The sequence below is a fragment of the Camponotus vicinus genome, unplaced genomic scaffold, assembly GCF_025532165.1.
Source record: "Camponotus vicinus isolate PSW18456_S1 unplaced genomic scaffold, iyCamVici1.0 SCAF_10, whole genome shotgun sequence".
In the NCBI taxonomy this organism is placed as follows: Eukaryota; Metazoa; Arthropoda; class Insecta; order Hymenoptera; family Formicidae; genus Camponotus; species Camponotus vicinus.
Window position 1 is genome coordinate 1,545,425 of NW_028141946.1, and position 17,680 is coordinate 1,563,104.

The 17,680-nt window shown below is 39.5% G+C and overlaps 1 protein-coding gene across 1 annotated transcript in view; it reads left to right on the plus strand.

The window, feature by feature from the left end:
- Antp (homeotic protein antennapedia) overlaps nucleotides 1-11,245 on the plus strand; it is a 185,369-nt gene extending 174,124 nt beyond the window's left edge. The window contains exon 7 of the transcript XR_014435272.1: nucleotides 10,524-11,245. The gene's annotated coding sequence lies outside the window, so the exon portion shown is untranslated. The remainder of the gene's footprint in view (nucleotides 1-10,523) is intronic.
- The last annotated feature ends 6,435 nt before the right edge of the window (nucleotides 11,246-17,680 follow it).

A 17,680-nucleotide genomic window follows, 5' to 3' on the forward strand; every position in this document is an offset into this window, starting at 1 on the left:
GGACGGCGAGGAGAGAAGAGGAGGAGGAGGAGGAGGAGGAGGAGGAGAAGAAGAAGAAGAAGAAGAAGAGGAAGGGAAGGCAACGGGGCACGCAGTCAACGACTACAGAGACTATCCGAGGTGCTGGTTGACAGCAACAAATGCCTCGGTGCAGGCAAGACGGGGAGCTCGCGCCCGGGACGCCGGTTGCAGGACCGGCTTGAGATATTACCAGGCAGATGCGGTCGCGCGCTGATCAAAGAAACGCTCCTCACTGAGAGAGATTAAATGGATGCTGGTGCGCGCCGGCAACCACCACAACGTGGCTACAAATAATAAGTCGAGAAGAGAGAAGAGAGAGAGGGAGGAAGAGAGAGAAAGAGAGAAGGGTAGACTCTCTCTTCGTTCGCTCGCGCGGCCACCTTCCTAACTCGGACTTGATACATTCCCATCTTGCGAAGCTCCGCTCCCGTTGTGCCGGGCCCCGGCTCCGTAACTCTCACCCACGTCACGTCATAACATCATTACGCCCGCGATTGGTCATGAACGAATGATTGGCCGCGCGTTATTCCAGCGTCGCGCGCGACATGCCGAGATGTATCTCGACGAGATGTCGGATCCGAAGGCACGTGTGTAAGCCCCGAGACTTTTACCAATCCCCGCGATGCTTCATCTCCGAGGAAGCTCCGAGGTTTATCGCCGGCCGTACAAAGCGAACGTACGCTTCTAACCGGTGTGTAGTCATCTTTCACGTTAAGGACTTTGATTTCGTCTCGGTGTATTAATGCTCGTTATATTCCCGGAATATCCTCGCGTCTTTTTTTTTTTTTTGGAAAATAATCTCCGATCATTTTAATTCGGAGAGACGCGAGAATGCGATATCTATCGTCGATCGAATCGAAATGCGGGGGCGATCCGAGAGTAAGGCTCGAAAATACCTGCTGAAGAGGCAACGCGATATCCTCCCGCTTAAAATTCAATTAATTTGGCGGCGATGATTATCTAGTAGAGAATAATGAGAATGCATCTCAACAAGTGTTATCACCGTCGGATCTCCCTGACATCCCCCTTATTTAGAAGATAACGACGGCTGTTCGCTACAGTCACTCTTCTTGAATGGTGTTGTCATTCGTCGCTTACTCCCTGCCGTTGTCTGAGCTCCTAGAGGGTCTCTAGATGCCGACTAAACTAGCCAATGAGAGAGGCCCTCGTGGTACACCTCGCTTTCTTCCACCTACACCGCTATTTCTCCTACGCCACGCTTTATGCCTCTTTCTCTTTTCCCCCTCTCTTCCTCCCGCCTGCACCTTCACGCTGGCTTTCTCGCGATGAGATATGACTGCCACATTATCACCTGATTATGTTATCACTTTGCATCGCCCGTTCTTTTACCGCGCCAGCTAAGGGTACCGTCCATCACGACCATGAGGATCTGCCGTTAGTAGACGCGGATTAGAAAACAAGATTTTTAATATTTGAGGCATATCAATCGTTTGGCGCGTCATCATTATTATTTTTCATCTTATATAGGAGAAAAAACTCTTATTAATAATAATAATAACGCAATATATAGACTCGATAAAGCGTAATCGAGTATAATTGACCGGTTAAAACGACAGAGAAAATTTCTCATCATGAGATTACTTGGCCGGTCTTTCCGCTTTTTACCCGCCATTATTAAAATTCGCGAAATTTAACGCTTCGAACGCCCGCGACGGATATTCGCGGTGGTTACGCGGGAATAAGCATAGGCAGTAACTGGATCCGGTATAGACATAGTCGGGATAGACCGTCGAGCAGCGGGCACCGCTGCGGGACCATCAGGTCGCCCACAGCTCATCGCCGAGCGATCACATCTCATCGCCTCGCACCATCGCCATGGACTATTACAAACAGAGCCCCCCCCCTTCCCCCGCCGCCCGGGGTTTCCTCGCACCACCGCTCGGCTCCCAATTCCAGTCCAGGTGCCCTCTCTTTCTCCGTCGCGCTCCGTACTCTTGTTCCGGGCCCGTGTTTCAACCCCATCGCGATTCCACCTCCTGGCCCGACGTATCACTGACGCTCTATCAACATATCCGACCGCTTAGCACCTACTTCCCAGGAGTGCGATACCGCTCGTAACTCATTTGAATTACACATTTCCCTCAGTTCTGCGAAATAATACGTACGAGGATCCGCCAGAGCCGCGAGAATGCAAATGGTATCAGAGCCAGCGCGAGAGCCGGCGCTCGTCCCACTTGTAATCACCGATCGTGTGAATCCGCGCAATTTTAATCGGGCCCGAGCGAGCGGACGATACTGTACCCCTCGGATCTGATCGGCAAGACTGTGCGATATAAACGAGCACGTGTGATTAAGCTGTAATTGAATCGTCGTTTCAATACTTTACATCGAAAATTGATGCTGTACGCTTTCACGTTTAGCTCCTGGTAATGTCTAAGAGACGTTCAGCCAAGATAAAAGCGTTCTAAACAAATTTATTAATCGATGCAATACCTCGAAGTAGCCAGCGCAGATTTTAACTGCTCACCAAAGTTGTCTGCATAACAATAATATGTAAAGTAAATTGACGTTATACGTTTTACTATGCAACATTATAGTTGTTAAATTGTCAAGAGAAACTGTACTGTTTTCAGCAGATATATTTCTAAGGATAAAAAGGGTATCGATTATTAATGTCGCAGAGGTAGAAGCTGGCACATTAGAGATTCTCCGAATCTACGAGGAAACTTTGTATCCTCGGGAGTATTGGTAACGTCGCTCGATCAAGAAACAGAACCGCGGAAGGATATGTGAAAAGTGGTTTCTCGAGATTCTGCTGTCTACGGCTCCCTGGCGCCTCGCTTTGCTAATCGCGGCCCATTAAAACGCCCTTCTTCCGTTCCTGAGCCATGAGTTTACCAAAGCGCCGCCGCTTCTCCCCGCAAATTTTCTCGCTTTAATCTTGGCTGTAATGTCCTAACTTTCTAAACCTCAAAGACCAGAGCAACTTTCCCGGCTCGTAATAATGGGAGAATCGGACAAGTAAGGTACTCTCATTTCTTGCAACAGTTCACGGTTATTGGTTCCTCTTCTTGTATATCTAATCGTCTGCCAGAATCTCAATCGAACTGAAAAAGAAAGAAATACGTTATTACACGATATAAGACTCGTAGAATATCCAGAAAATAAAGTGGAGTAAACTCGCTTTAACGCGATATATTATGTGAACATTTTTTTTTCGTTTAATAGACTTCGATGATCAATGACATGTAGAAATATTGAACAACATCCAAGTAATTATTAGAGTCTCCTTGAGAAGATATTTAAATATCGATATCGATCCTTATGACGAGCATTAAAAAAGTGTAAAACTATAGCTTCTTCCGTAATTTCAAAGTTTCACCATTCCAGAATTTTGGCGATCATCGAGCGGCGTTAAGCCGTGTAATTCGATGAAATAAAGCGAGATCGGCAACGGGAGAGGTTCTTACGAGGACCAATTTCCGACGGTAAGAATTTCCCTAATTATTATTGACCATTAAGGCGATGAGCGTTATTATTTTAACGTCCGCGTCTGCCGACCGGCCTCGGCTAATTTGCCTTCGTGAAATCGATTGTGCCGCGTGCGTTTGCACGTTCATAAATAATCAGAGCGTGCTTATGGGATGAAAGATCGCGCGTCCGCTCGATATTATAATAAGTTCGCTTTTTCGCGGCTCTCTAACGAATATTAATTCAGCCAACGTCGATCGTGTCAATTATATCGGACTCGATATTCTCTCGAGACAGAAAAGGCATCTCCTTTTCGCTCACGCATTCCTTCTTTGATCGGTGAATTTTTTTTATGTACCTACATAATCTCTTGTCTAGTCTACAATCGAGAATGATCAATGAAAACCTTTAACGAATGTCAGCTGATATCTGTCAACGAATATCAGCTGATATCTGTCAACGAATAATTCGATAAATGATCCAAAGCATTCGCGCGCATTCGTCCGTATATCGATCGTTATCAAACGCTCGTGTAATCCAACAGCTCTCATTAACCACCCACCGATACACTATTCGTGACAGCGTTTTACCGGCTACAGGACACGCTGAAACTGCTGATAGCAGTTTCGCGCTTTGTCCGACAGATGTCCGACAGATCGATTAGACCATCGTCGTTTTCAACCCTCTAAGCCGAGCCACCCATCCGTTAGCGGCCTGTCCTTCATCTGGTCTATCCTGCGGGCATCCCTCATTGGATGTGCGCTGGATGAATTACCGACGCGGCGCAAAGATGAGGGGATGAACTTCATGGCCTCCTCGTTTAAATAGGTTTATTCCGCGTTATACGCCCCCTCTCTCCCCTTCTCCACGCGATTCTCGCAAGAGAAATATTTTTTTGTTAAACTTGTACTTTATCTTTATATTGAAAATTTGATTTTCCTGTTTATATTTTTTAAATAAGTATCCCATAGCTTCCTTTCAATGTTACCTTTACATTCATTAGTAAATAAATGCTACATAGCTGGATCATTTTTTATTTATGTACTATGTCATTTTTAATTTATCGATAAAACATTTCATATTCTAAATTAATAAAGCTTAATACGATTAATTTTTAAGCATTCTTCGATATTATCGTAAAATTATACTTTTTATAAAGAATATCTATTTTTAGATACACATTTTCCTGTAAATGTATCAATTGAAAGTTTTATTAAAACTGAAAAATTTAGTTTTCTCATACGATGAGAGAGAAATACCGCGGTTCTCTCGTATATTAAATATTCAGAAAATCGGATCTCGGATCGGCGGAACAATATGACGGCGAATTTCTTTGAAGATTCACCGAAAGAGCCAAAGACTTTAACTCCTCCCCCAAGGCGCTAGACCGCATGATTGCCGTAATTTTGACTCATTACAATTACGCTAATGCCCAGCTATCAATTAGCGGAGGCTAAAGAGGTTCGCATTAAATATAATAGATAATATCGTCGTCGTTGCGAATCGTTCGTTCGTTTGCTATGCCTGGGGTCAGCGCAGAAATGAACGATGATAGGAACGATGATGACTGCTATGAATTAAGTTTCCACGATAAATCTTAATGACTAAATTATATACGTCTACAAGGGATACGGTAGACTTTTGTTCCACAGTAGCTGAGAAAATATTGTTTAAATGTCCAAATTTATGCTTACAAAAACAAGAAAAAGAACGTAATACGAATAGCTATCATTTTTATTACTTGGAAATGCATTAAATAAATTAATTTAACGTAATCGATCGTATATTGAATTATCGTGTGACGCGACATATATTTTAAGGAAATCTATATTAGAGAAATACGCAATGTTTATTCATGAAATAAATTATTCAAGTATATATCGACAAAGATAAAAAAGAAGGAGAGAGAGAAAGAGAAATAAATCTTTTATTTATAAATTAATTAAATTGATATTGAATGTTGAAACGTAAATAACGGAATTCCACGTTGCACTAGCCATTAATTCTCGGTACGTATGAATGACGGGCGAGTATCAGAAGATATTCTTTTTACCGCAGTTGTGGAAGATAAACGGAGAGTAGGTTTAACGCGCGCGCGTTTCAAAGCACGTGCTATAATTCCATTCGGGTGGAGATCTCGGCGAGTAGCGGCGTGGATGTAAACTTGATTTTCCTTGACTTGCTCGCATCTCTTTGCCAGCTCGCGTCTGCGATCGTGTGTGCATTCTTAAACTAACTCTTTCTCTCCCGGGCATCCCGGTCTAGGCTTCGGCTCTTTTTGCTCTCATCTCGTAAATATATAAAACAATCGCGATGCTCTCTCTCGCGACTCGAGTTCTTGTTACAACAATCGATGAATTTATCACGCACTGTTTTCAGATCGAATACGCCGCGCATTTCATCATTTACTCGCTATAAATGCCTCAGATGACATTAATTCAGGCACTAAACGTTATTCCTTTGCGTTCTATCATCGACTCATATTTTGATGATTTATTGCCCCACGTATGTGACGCAATACCCTCTCTTGAACCCATAAGTGCACGTTTAAACGATAAATCTTGGCAGTCAGGGTGGAAGGCCCTTTTCAGGTCTCTCCAGGTACGGTGCAGATTCGTGTCACTTGCTTATCGCCGCGCGATACCTTCTCAGATATATTCTGTATGTCGAATGATATTAAATTCATGAAATATATATGAAATTTATAATTATATGTATGCATGTGTATATATATATATATATATATATATATATATATATATATGTGTGATTGTATTTCCAGAAATAATATAGTCTTGCATCTGATGTTAATAGAAGGAGGAAATTAATCGACTGTCGGAAAGAGATTAAAACTTTCTGCAATAATTCATACATTCTATCGAATGTATGTACAACTTAATGAGTAGAATTAGTATGCTTCACATTGCACGCAATTGTTAATATTATGGTTAGTATCTGTCAATTGCTAATTAGCGTCGATATGACAATCGATAATACTGCTATAAATTTGTGGCTTTACTACTCGAGTATAAGCCAATTGATTCTTTCGACGCTAACAAACAATGTGACAAATACATGGCTAAAACATTAATCAATAAGCTATAAATTTGCTCCGCGATTCAAGTAATAACCGCGATATATTTTTTAGCTAAACACATATATATGAGAAATAACGTTCGGAAAGTGTTTTGCTTCAGCCGATATAAATCCGTCATTACATTTGATTTTTAAATATATAGCGTGGGTCGCCATTGATTGCGTTTATACTGGCCCACAATTATCTCTTGTAAATTCAATTCTCTATTCGAATTGTTCCCATACATCGCATAGAATAGGTATTTTTTTTAAAAATACAATATTGAGTTTAAAAATAATATATACAGCGTCAATCGCACGACATATTTTTCATTTGGCCCTTCTTGGTTCGATGATGCCGCGATTTGACTTCAAGCATCCTGTGTGGGTAGGTATAGATTTTGCCGGGCAAGATTTCCAGTCAGCTCCAAGTCAGGATTGACGCCAGTCGGAGCGATTTATCAGAATAATGCACACGCCATTACCCTCGTGTCCCCACCTTAACCGAGATCTTGATTTCGCGCAAAGTTCCATGTAAGGCTCCGGTTTTCTTTACTTACTCCCTCGTAACTTTCAATCTACGAGCTGCGATATTATTGCACAGATCGTCTCTCGCGTCAAAATGTAAAAAAACCGTGTCTCACATGTTTAGGTGGTTTTGCCGAGAATCGTGGAGTAATGAGTAATGCAGTCGTAGTTAAAAAATTAAAATAGAGCGATAGAAAATATGCTACTGTCAAGATATGTATGTTATATATCTGATATGATTAAAAATTCCAGAGTACTTGCGGAAATTGTCGTTAATTTTTTGATTCTCTTATTTCTTTCTTTATTTGTATCTTTAATTTGTTGGTATTCTCATAACTAATTATTTTAAATAATAAAAATAAGAAGACTAATATAATAAATAAATAAATTAAAATCTTTTTATTCTTTTTTATTGAAGATTCAAAAAAGGACTAAAACGTTTGACAATTAAAGAATAAAGAAACAATTAATTTATGCACTTTAATTACTGCTCATTACTTTATATTCTATTTGAATTTACTTAAGTTAAAGTACCTAGTTATTTGAATTATCATTATAGCCTTAAATCATTTGATAAATTTATATACATTATTACACATATACACACTCATGTCAAAGTTTCTCTAATCTAATCTGTCAAATTATATATGTATATATATGTGTTGAAATCTGAAGTACTTGGAAGCAACCAAACGAATGGGGATGTTGTCGTGGACACGGCTACCGTGCATTTGTTTGGTCGTTCCGCGTCGACCGGATCATATTAATCTACTGCTAATGAGCGGCCCTGATTAGCAGTAAAGACGCACGAGTTTTATCTCTAAGATACAGAAAACGACCTCATTATGAATCAAGTCAAATGTGCTTCGTAGTCGGCTTAATATTTAATCCGTCTCGAATCGCTCCATCACCTCCGATACTTTTCCAATCTGGAGAGAGGATTAGACCGCGTCCATATAAAGGCGCCTCGTAAGAGTTGGAACGTGGAGTTACGCGTCAGAAAAAGACCTTTCTGCTAATGGCAAATAATTTAATAGAAATCGAAATTATTATTTCGCGTTTGACGCGATTGGCAATGAAAGTTTCAAAATGGTTTATTTTATAAAAATTTATTTCGCGTTGTTTTAAAGTCGATTAAAAAATATTATAATCGCTTCAAGATTATATAGAGCATTTTTCGAATAATTTTGTACTGTGCATAAATTATTAAATCTATGAATATGCTGATATTTTTTAAATTGCGATATCCATTTCGACAAAAGCGATAATTGTCGAGTGCATTTATGTACAATTCTTTATATTATTTTAGGTAAATAAAGTGAACGAGTTGCGATCGTGACGATAGCTATCTTCGAGTTACAAATAATTAGTTAATCGCTCGCGCTGGAGATTGTTTTATTTTAAATGTACAGGAGAAAAGCACACGTTGGGATAACAAGCGGCTTCATGGCCGATCCGAAGTGCCTGATTCCCCTGTCCCCTTTTGCGCGCTCGTCTTCGTTTCTGCCTGGACTTTTACACGTGCCGTACCATTAATCGTTCGATTAAGTCGCCTGATAACTCCTTCTCGAGCTCAAATCTTGTTCGCGTACCGCCGGCGCCATAACTCCCTAGTTGTAAGCCGCATTACAGGCTTTGGAGGAAGAACCGTATAGAGGAAGATCCCGATGGAACTACGACCGCCTACCTGGAACATCACAGCCGCTTTTTCACGCCGCGATTTTTATTTTTTATTTCTGCAACGCGTATGTCGCGAAATTATTCTCGAGGGTGAAACATAAAAACAGCTCGAGGAAACATTCGGATAACACGAAAGTACACTCTTATAGGATTCAGAGAAGACTGGGCAGAGTCGTTGCTCCAAACATAAATTTCATTAGTCTTTTGAATGTAGATCTGTACAGTTTCCAATTAGGTAAATAAATGATAAAATGCTCGAAGGTAAATGATACGCGGATCGGATCGTGACGCATAATTATTAATTGTACATTTTTATATTCGAGATACCTGAGAACGAAATTCTTACGCAATAAATGGAAAAATAAAATAAAATAAAATATAAAATATATAAAAAATATGCGTCATTTCTATAAATATATTTCTATACGTAAATGAGAGATACAAATATTGAATTTCCGATAGCTTCGTACAGCAGATCCGAATACCATCCGTATGAATGTCATCCGGTTGAAAATAGTCCTTCGGAACGGAAGCAACAAATAATCGGTCGAGGTGTGGATGTAAACTGCGCGCGACGTGCACTCGTCATATTGGGAGAGAAAGAAATAGCAGGAGAAAGAGGACGAGAATGGATGCAAGCGAAGATCGGTAGAGACAGGAAGAGATGGAAATATTCTGGGGAGCGAGCTTATGCGAGTGTATACGTGGACGCGCCCCATATAATCCCGACGATGCCTCTCCAATCTTCTCTCCGCCTTGGAGATCATCCTTGATCCGCAACGAAAAGTCATTTTCATGCAACTACGGAACGCTTATCATCGCGTTTGTCGTTCCGAGAACGCGCGTGATTTTCATAAATGTGGCATCGATTTATTTCATAGATTTATCTCTCATAAATCTCATAAATGTAGGATGCGTATCTCGTTCTTGACTAAAACAAATTTACAAGCATATTAATATTTAATTTATTGCCTCGATATTTCTGAAAGATTTTAACAAGATTGTAATGTGACGTAATTTTTACGAGAAAACAAAAATAAATAATTTTTATTGTTACGTAACAATATGCATAAGTAGAAAATATAAACACTTTATTATTTATATAATTTATTATTATATATAAATCCATTTTATTTATAACTTTTAGTGTTTAGTTTTAATGTTTACTTTTAGTGCTTATTTTTTGAGAATATTATTTGAGAAGGAAAACAAAGGGAGATTTTATAAAAGATATAAATATGTAACAATATGCATATGTAGTAAATACAAACATTTTATTATTTATATAATTTATTATTTATTTATATAAATCTATTTTATTTATAACTTTTAGTGTTTAGTTTTAATGTTTACTTTTAGTGCTTATTTTTTAAGAATATTATTTGAGAAGGAAAATAAAGGGAGATTTTATAAAAGATATAAACATTCTCATAATCGTCATCCATACGCAGTTTATAATCATATGTCCGAATTTGCCGTCCAAAGCAAACCATATGTCGGACACCGCTACGATTTATTGCGTTGACACGTGTCTCTGTCGCGTACTTCGTTCTTTCGTGGATCCCCTCTCTCTTAACGACGATTAAAATATACTTTCGTGGATAGAACGATCGAGTTTCTTGAATTTTTGTGCGTTGTTGGTTATATTTACATTTCTGTATTGAAAGGGGGAACCTGTGATAAATATAAATTGTTTTATGTAATTCGCGCGCAATCTAAACATTATTTATAATCTATTTTTATATATATGTATAAAAATAATGTATGCAATAATTTGTTTGTTTCAGATAAAACTTGAAAAGCGTGAAAGTTGCGGACAATTTTACCCTAAGAGGGAATATTTTTAATTCAAACAGCCAACGCTTATAATTCAACTTTATAAAATACCCCGTGTTTAAAAAAGTGCAATTCTGCATTATCGCTCTATTTGCAGCCGTTGGAAAAGGCACGTAAAAAGGAATACCCAACAACCGAGGGTTGAGTAATGGATTATATTCCTTCCTGATCGTGGGTATTAAAAAATGGTAAATGCTCTTAATGACGGCATTAATAATTGTATTCACCGTACTGCCAGTATTGACCTGAAGACACCCATACGTGGCACGCCCGCAGAATACCCTTGTAACGATCCGGTTCGCATTCATCTGGGCGGAGAGATCGTTTGTGAATGAGCGAACATTCAATGGCCGCACTTTTGATCTCGGCGTTATTAATTATCCGCAAGTAGCTGCGAACGTTTGGATCCTTTTTCCCGTTCGCCTTGAATTTCGTAAATCATCTAAACCACCCCGATTCTTGACGGGTTCATCGCCACCGACCGATCGTGTGATTTAGACGTGTCTAGTCTATAAGTGTCTCGTCTATAATATAATTTATTATTACTGTAAGATACCTAAATAAATACATACTTATATACATAAACAAGCTCTGTTTTTTAATCATTTTTTCTCATCATTATTAAAATGATCTGTACGCGACGCACATACTCGATTGGCGGATGTAGGCGTTTCGAAGATTCCAGTTCGCTCCCTGATGGTTGATCCGAGCTAGATCACCTACTCGAGACCGCTCGAGGCAAGTCTGAAATCGTTCTCGGTAGGTGACCTTTATCGCCTTATTAGAGGATGCACTCTCCGTACTTTATACGTCTTTTTTTTTACAATCCCTCTTATCTCTCGTACATGCGCGCTTTATCTCGATCCGGTATCGATACACACGCGGGTCCCTACCTTCGGAACCAGGCATACTTAACACAGACCGTCATTACTTAACGGAGAGTAATAAAGTTGTATTACCAATTAGCCCATCGTGCGAGCACGCGCATGAACGCGCTCTTCGCCGATAGCTTGGTAGCTTATCGTAGTTACCATCGTTTACCCGCCGCCTGCCTCGTTTCGATCCGAATCGCGATGAGGATAAAATCGGGCGATCCGAGAGGGATAATCATTGTTATCTCGCGGGGGCTCTCGATGCGCGATCGATGCGCGGAAACGCTCGAAACGAGAGCGGCAGGTGAATATGCAACGTTCGCCTTGGTCCCCGTGAATATTAAACGGGCCACGGGGCCACAATTTCCTCGATGCGTTCAACAATGGATGCGCGAATAATTGTACGGCGCGCGTACAAATCCACTCATCGCGCCGCACGGTCGCCGCGCCGTCCGAAAAAAAGAATCCGGAAGTACGCGAGGGACGGAGGGAGGCCGGGGCTCGACTTGTAGTTTGGCAGAGCGATTTTTATTCACAACGGGTGGCGGTAACCGAGCGGCCGTGAGGAGCGACGATGGGTAGAGGGTGAAGCAGGGGACGAGGCGGGGAGGACAAGAGATGGAAAGACAAACAAATGGATAAGTGTGAGTGTGTCCAGGAACGTAATTAATGGGTAGTTTGGCGGTCGGCTGGACAGCTGTCCTCTTTTTTCTACGACGACGGACGGAACCCGTGTAGCCGACGGAACGTCGCGGCAACCGAAAAGTGGAGAATGAGAAAGAGAAACGCGGAAACCTCCTCACGGTCCAACTTAGACACGGCTCCAGACATGGCGGAAGGAACAAGATGGATTACCTGACACTACCGGACAAGATCAATTGAATTTCTATTTGGACGTAACCGAGCCCGCCTCTAGGTACCCCCCTCGATCCTACGAGTCCCCCTCCCTCCCCTCACCCTCGCCCTTCTCCAGCGAGCGTTAACGTCTAATTCTCTTCCACAGTCCTGTCGTGGATCCTACAATCTCCCTATGTATATTATATTTTTCTGACAATAATAAAGACTGAATTTTCGACATATTTTATATATATATCCATGTATAAAGTGTTTAAAAATAGAGTGTATTATTTGAAATATTTTTTTATAACAAGGAGCATGTCGGAAAAATTTATTAAAAACATCTGCTGTATAATTGTTATCATATATGCGAATCATATAAAATTTTCAATTTTTGCAGTAGAAGCAATGTAGAAATAATATTATTATTTACAGTAACAAGTATGATCCAATTTCTGAAAAAAGTATGTCAAACTTCTTACATACATACACATACGCATTTATAAATTAATATAATTAGAAGCAACCAGACTCTTGCCGGAAGTTTCCGTAAAGTAGCATGTTTGATAATTTTCGCGGTGGTCCTCTCTTAATTTTTTACGCACATTATAAAACAGCGGAGGGTCACGCATCCTTCTTTCGCTGTCTCTCCGACGGTCGAGTAATAATAAATGACTTTGGCAGTAGCTGTCTAATTACCTTCATGGACACCGCACAGATGCACGATGCAAGTACTGATAATCATGTAACTTTTTTGTCACTTGTTTTTACCTACGTCGGTTGAATTCGTCGCATTCAGCTAATTAATAAAGTAACATTGCTCAAGAATATCTATGAATATTTTGTACGTCGCATATTCATCTTGAAATTTTTATTCTTTCCAATCAATTTTTTCTTATATGTAACGAGAGAGAAATATCAAATCGCAATTAATTATCTATTATTTTGTACAATCGGACATCCGATGTGATATGCAGTTTATATAATATTTTTATATATTAATTAATTATTTAAAATAAAAGAAGCATGCTTTTCATATTATATTAGAAAAGTTTGACCATTGAGTGTGTATTAAACACCATAAATGCATTCGATTGTACAAATATTAGAGTGATATAGATTGTATACAATATATATATATATAATTATTTTTTCACTTTTTCTTTAAAAGCTGATATTTAAATTTTAACGAAAAATTTTAAAGAAAAAGTGAAAAAAAAATTATGCGTTAATTTTGTCCAGGAGTATATATATATATTACACAGATATATTATATAATATACATTATAAAATACATATTCTAGATCGCATAATAAATACATGCAGTGTGATATTAAGAATCTTACAAAAACGAATGTCTTCAACTTGCATTTAACTGACCTACGCTGACCGGAAAAAAAACGAATATAAATCAATATATACATACGAATCATGTATGCATGGCCTTAACATCGTGCACTCCGATACGACGATAACGCTTCGTCTGAATTTGCAATCGTGCGTCACTCATTTCTTAGCGAGTGTCGTGTTGGCGGAACAAATGTAAGCATTTTTGCAGTCAATAACCGATTATCACGCGCTCGCCGCCTATTGTGTACCGTAGAATTATTTTTCTCGGCAGCACGCATACGATTACAAATAATCGCATAATCATATCTAACGACCGTGACGAAGAAGCGTAATGATAACGGGCGACAAATAATGCGTGTCGGGCGACCGCTAGTGTCAATCGGCCATAATTTAGCGGCCGTAAACACGAGCGTGTCGCGTATCGATAGGGTGCAGAGCCGAATGGTACAGGTACAGGTGAATCGGCACGTTAACGAGGCTCCTCGGCTCCGGCCGATAACTCGCTAAATACCGCACAAACTTATTTTGTTCACCCCCAAGAACCCCCTCGAGCGTCCGCGATTTCGCGCGCTCGATCTTCGTATATACATATATATGTACACACATGTATATACATGTGTATACCGGCGACGACTTCGGCCAACAAACCGGCAATGCATCGTTAGCCCGACTGGCTGGCAGATAAATGACGTGGTCGCCTCAGATCTGACGTGAATGAAGCCACGATGGCTTTACCCCACGTATATGCACCTATATGCGTGTTTATACGCGCGTTTATGTGCGCGTCGCGTGTACACACACACACGTATACGTATATACGTGCCGGTACACAATCTACGCCATTCCGCATCCCCCCGGTGATCGCAATAACTACCTAATGGTACATTGAACGCCTAGCCGTGTGCAGCTTTCGTTCGCATCAATTAAACGTTTTGTCGATCTCGCGTAGAATTTTAGCCTCGGGCGATTGTTCGCGCGTATTGACCGCTCTCCTCCCCCTTTCCCCCCCTCTCCCCCTGTTTTTCCGCCCTCCCGCTCTCTTCCGTTAACAAGCATCGGATAAGCGAGCCGCGTTAATGATAATTGCTATCACGGCCACGTAAGTAAGTAGGTTTAATGGAATGTTTCGTCAACCTTGAAGCGCTAAGACTAGATCTAGATCCAGTTTGATCCCCGCGTGTAGCGACGTTTATTTAACGAGAATAGATCTCGTGGGAAAATATCGATCGGTGATCACTATGATTCTCCTCAACCTACCCGATATCCGGTCGTCCAAGGGAGTATGATTTATGTAATGGTTTTCCCAACGCGCGCTTACATCATATCGCATGCTGGATCCCTAAGGCGTTATTTTTGCATACATTTACGCCGCGGCTTTCTTGCGGCCGAGGCGTAGCGTAGTTTAACGAATGAAATTTTAAACCAGTGGACGAAATGCTGAATAAAATATTAAATAGCGGGACGTTAGAAATAGAATTTTCACCCACGCTGATTTTTCCGACACGGTGACAAAATATTTTTACGGGGGACACTGTGCAATAAGACGATTAGATTGATTATCTTAACAATTTTTTTTGTATTTCAGATGCGACTCTTATGTTATTTTGTCCGCACATTTATACACGTGTATATTATATTCGATGCGACAATATTCTCTTTTTATGGATGCATAATTATTAGTGTCAAAATTGAGTGTCATAATTAGATCGTTATCGGTATCTCAATCGTGCGAAATTATTTTTCGCCGGTCAGATGGGCAGTTTCTTAAATGTACGAAACATTTAATGTGCGTGCCAAATTTGGGAGTGGCCATTACACAGCTTACAGGAGAGGGTGGAAGTTGTCTTCCCTAGCGGCAGAGGAATCCAATGGTTTCCGGTACACGCGAAAGCCTCATTAACTTGAGCCACCCGATATACATCCCGTTTTAAAATGGATCTACTGTTCTTCGGGTAAGAACGACAAGTATAACCGACGAAAGAAAATACAATCAACATCAATAAATATAAAAAAGGCTGATTCAAATATTTAAAATTTTAAGTGTATTTACACATTAATGATGATTATTTTCTAAACAAGTCGTTCGAATTCAAAATCTATTGTCTCACTTAGAATTGCTTGCATTAAATTCCTTTTAACCTTTTTCCAAATAAATTTATCTGCCACTGAATCATAATTTAATTTAGAAAGTATCTCCCCCCATGCGTGCAATATTAATCTCCAATTAAAATTATACTAATATACATAATTAGAATAGATATAAATGTCATATTAATGATGGAGCGTGCATCGCTTTAATTTACAATGTTATGACGGGACATCCTACGCACACCCAACGAGAAACGTCGGCGGTTCCACGGCGGATGAGCAGCTAGCGAAGCATCGCGACGTCGGCGGACTATCATCGTATCAATGCGGCGGAGATTGACAGTCCTGGCCGTGATAAATGATATTTCCAACGTCCTACTCTCTCCGTCCTCCCCCCCTTCTTGCGTCTCTTTTCGCTGCCATTCCTTCCTACCACCGCGGATCCATCCCTGCTGAGTTCGGCTCGTCGCCGAGGGTGCCCCGGCCGAGTAGCACGAGGAGGGAAGATATCCGCGGCGAGAAGTAAACACGTTACGCAAACAAACGCTGGATCGATAATCCCTCCCCGTCCCATTCAAAGTACACTTTATACGGAAGATTTTTTCCAATATATCTGACGTACGGATGTTTCCTTTTATTGAATCGATTCTTCGTTAATCGTCTGAAGATTAAAGATTTTTTTCATCCACGTCTAGTCTGATTTTCTTGTGGAAACACTTAGGGCTATTTTAGTGATAGCGTAAAATAATTAGATATTAATGATTCTAAATAATTATATCATGTTTTCTCTAGATTAAACTTGAATAAAAAAATATTCTACTGCAATAGCTATTTATTTATTTATTTATTTTGAATTGATCCACTTCCTTGGTTTGGAGAAAAAATAAAAAATTTTGTCAGCATCTATATTTATAATTTACCCGTAAAGTTTATTTTTTCTCGAAAAATTTTTTATTTCGTAGCAAGATATTCTGAAAAATACGACAAGGAATTAATATATCAATAAAATATGAAAAAAAGATCGAGAGATTATTGCCTCTTTTATTTCTCTAGAGTGTAAAGTTATCAGTCAAACATTAAAAAGAGATTTCCTGGTCTGCTTAAAAACGCTCGATTAAGAAAGCATCCTACGATGTTGACAACGTATGCAAAGTAAGAGACATATAAAGAGATCCACGACATGTTAAGAGTAACACTTTCTAATGAATGATTGAGACAAGCATCAATTAACGCACGTAAAAAAGAAACATGACGTTTAGTGCCATTATTAATTACACATGAAATTGTTAGTGAAATATCCCGTCGTTTTTGTCGTATTATGTCTCATTTATAAAATGCTCGCTTTATTCTATCCCTATTGATACGTTATTATATGTAATCAATATTTAGGAAATTACAAACAATGCGAATTATTTCCGTAATCATTGACGTAATCAAAGAGAACTATGATTAAAAATGCAACGAGTTCAAAAACTATTCTATTAAATTCTTTACACAGATATATCTCAATCTAATGTGAAGCTAAACAAACTAATAAAATTTCACAGTAAATTTTGTATTATTGTAGTTAATATAAAATCGCATGTGGATGCAAGTAATTTGTCATGATACGACACATACACCGCAAACGAAATATATAAATCAATCGCACAATAATAGATGCCGTCTGGCTTGATCCCGATACTCCCAATTTTCCCAAATGGCTACAAATGTCGCCTCTTCCAGTAACGAAAATTCCTTACGTCGATTGTTGCTCATATGGCGGAGAATCGGACAGGGAGTACATAGGCACATATGTTACTCTACGAGATGTTACCATTTTATACAATGCGAATCTATGACCTAATACATTAACTAACAATTAATATAAAATCGGTTCTTGCATCCTGTATGTGTTTCATCTGTTATAAAGATTTTTAATTTTTATACGCGCAATATATGTATATATAATTAATATAATA